This window comes from Stigmatopora nigra, chromosome 11 (genome assembly GCF_051989575.1).
Source record: "Stigmatopora nigra isolate UIUO_SnigA chromosome 11, RoL_Snig_1.1, whole genome shotgun sequence".
NCBI classification, from domain to species: domain Eukaryota; kingdom Metazoa; phylum Chordata; class Actinopteri; order Syngnathiformes; family Syngnathidae; genus Stigmatopora; species Stigmatopora nigra.
This window is the reverse complement of record NC_135518.1, coordinates 14171105-14174424: the sequence shown is the minus strand read 5'-3', so window position 1 is coordinate 14174424 and position 3320 is coordinate 14171105.

Here is a 3320-nt window from a genome sequence, read left to right as displayed (position 1 = left end):
GTTTAATTCTCACCATTTGTAACAAATTAGATAGATTAGATTAAATATAACTCTTGCGGGTAAAAGAAATGTAGTTAAACTACCAAAGAATATTGTTACATGCTAAATTTAATTAAGCTATGTTCAGTTAGGAGCGATCCTCCCGTTAATATACTTGATGTAATACACACTTCGTGGCCACTTTATTAGGTACACTTGCTCAGCCTAATCAACCTATCATTGCGGTACGCTCAGTTTATCTATTTTAATTTTTTGTTAAACCGCTACTATTTATCTATCTCTTTGTCATCTGCTATTTTTTTGGCATTTTAACACATTCAGTCAAATGTGGTAGAAGCCTTTAGTCAATTGTAGAAAAAATGCATGCTCAATAGGGTTTAAGTAGCGAATTTTTTTTGTCCGATCTATCTCCTCGTCATCTGTTATTTTTTAGTCATTCTTAACCCATTTCAAGTTTTCAAATATGGTAAAAGCCTTTTGTCAATTGTAGGAAAAATGTGTGCTCAATAGGGTTTATGTTGCGAAATGTAAGGAAAAATGCATGTTCAGTAGGGTTTATGTTGCAAAATTTTTCATCCTATATTCTTGCTGCATGGGTCTTAGAAATTCATGCTTTTTAGGAAAAACGAAATAGTCCGCCCCCTAGATTATCTAGTCCCCACAAAGTGAGCCATGAGTGTCTTTTCACTTTCCGTCAAAAACACGGAATCCCCATCCCGGGCCGAGAAAAGGTCAAAGCTCGCCACGTGTCTGCTTCCGACGTGAGATGAGCCTCCTTCCATCTGGCTCAGAGCCACGGACAAAAAGGACGGAGGGACGGCAGCTCCATCCGTCCCCTCCGTCCGTCCGTCTGTCCTGTGGGAAAGTCTTGTAAACGCACGTCTGACTTTTCTGGCGTGGCCAATGCATGCAGCAGCCGCGGAATCTGCGCCCTACGCGCTACCTTCTCCTTTATCGCTCGAGGGGCGTCTCGGAGTAATTGGTTGGGAAGGAGGGAAGGAAGGATTCAAAGGTCAGCTCCTTTTTGCCAGCTGTCTTTTCACGCCACCTGTTAAGGTCTCAAACCCCCCCGCCATCGAAAAACAAGTCGTTTTGCAGATTTGGGGAATGCGATGTTCTCTCGTTACGGACCCAACGTTTCAGGCTATTTTCATGGTAGTCGCATCCTAGCTAAAATTAAAAGGTGGAATCTATATTTAACTTCTTTTGCGGTCTATTTTGGGAGTTTTGGGGGGTTATACGGCACCTGTTTGTGTTTAGAAATGTGATGCTTTGGAATGTATGCTTGTGACATAACGTTAAGTGACAAGAAAAATTATTGCTTATTATCGTTAATTCGAAGAAAGACCAGTTGGAAGGGCAGTCATTGATGTATGTGGATTGATACTTGTGGATTGTTTAATATAAAGGTGCACCAGTGATGTCATTTTCGAATGGTTAGATAGAAGTGGGTGCTAGTTTAAAGTGTAAATGTAAGAAATGCATCATTCCTTAGGTAGGTTAATTATGGGCATGTAATGCTAATGCTAATTCAATGTTCTTTTTCTTGCACTTTTTTTGCGCCAAGTTGTTGTGATTCTGACTCCGGTTTTGAACTGGTTTCATGTTTGTGTGGACTTACTCCCTCCTCTGAACCAGTTTACATTTTAAGACAAAACGGAACTGACTTCCACTGTCTTATTGTTGTCGTTATTTTATTTGCATGTTGAAATGTTGCAGTTTTGGAAAGGCTTATTTTGCAAGCTGACTTTTTTGGCCACTTTTTGGCTCTTAAATGGGCATCAAGCGGTAAACGTCGACAATGCAGTGTTAGGCTGTATCTGTAGTTGGGTACTTAATACTTTTGTCACACAAAACTAGCTACTTTTGACTTGAATTGTGATGAAAGTGGAGCACCCATCTTCAACATCCAATCTGATTTTTAATTGCGCGACCAAGTGAGCGACCAGGCTTTTTTGCGGAGAACGCTCAAAAATCTTGACGGCCACGTTATGCAATGGACGCCTAATACGCGACATTGAAAATCCATCCATCCGGGGGCTTTGGTCTCTCCTCCCCGAAGACTCCCTTTAAGTCCCCCGAGGAAACAAACCCAGACAACGAATAATATCGTCAAGTTAATTTGCATCCAAACTTCCAGTGGCTGTACAAAGCCATAAATCAAGAGACGGCTTCCCGAGACCATTCCGTCCGTCTCCCTAAGCGAAAAAGCAAACGCGGCGCAGACGGAAAGGATAAATCAGCGTCCCAGGCGAAGACAGCTAGCGTTCAACGGCCGGCCATCTGGCCGTGATCGTGTCCTGCGTGGCTTTTATTGCTTTTCATTGCCTTCCGCAGAACCGCCAGGGATTTCCCTGTCATGGGCTGCCCGCGGTGACGACGCTCCGTGCTCGCCTCGCCATCGAATCCCGCTCGCTCGCTAGCGAGCGTCCATTCCGCTTCCGTTAAAGGATGGCGTCCAATAACAGTGTCTCCAGCTGTCTTGGAGCACTCGTCCATCCTTCTTCCCCGTCCGTCCCTCTCGCTCTCACTTCCTCACCTGTCAAGAGGTGGAATGTCACTGGCGGACGCAGTCCTCCGGAGACACGCCGTCAAAACAGATGTCGCCGCGCTCCGCCGACCCGAGTCTTGCGAACGACTCGCGAGGAATCCATTTTTTTTTAAATAGAAAAGCGGCAATAAGCGGGAAAGTTCACCTCAACCTGGCCACAAACCCAATGTCAAATCTATGACGGGTGTTGAAATGGCATTGTATCATGAGAAGATGGATCATTGTTGAAGTTTGCACGCAAAGTTTCTGTCGTGAATACCGTGAACGTCCCGTAGTTCGCTCCAGCACCCCTCGTGAGTATCATCGGTTAAGAAAATGAATGAATGATTGTTCTATAGGCTGCTAATATTTACATTTGTCTTAGAGGGAGGAACCTGAAGGTGCAGGAAGACAAATGAGGTGTTTGTGGCTGATCTCTGTTTCTGCACGTGGCTCGGGTCCAGGTCTCAGCGGGGCCAGGAAGCGGCACTCTAGGGGACGGGGAGAGGGCAAAGGTCACGTGGTGGCTTCACATCCTCTCATTAGATGGCCATATTTGCCAAGAAAAAAAAGGGGGAAATGGCTGAGTCAGGGAAAGGAAAGTCAAGTACACTTGAGATTGTGTGAGTGTGTTGTTATCTTATTCCCTGCTTACTCACAGCAGAGTGAGGTGATCGGTTTACGCCATGTGTTGAAGGCATAGAGATTCTCAGCTGCCCGAGGCGCCATGGCGAGGATGGCGAGCTTTGCGTCGTTTGGAAATCATGGTGGAAAAGACGAAGAGATGGGG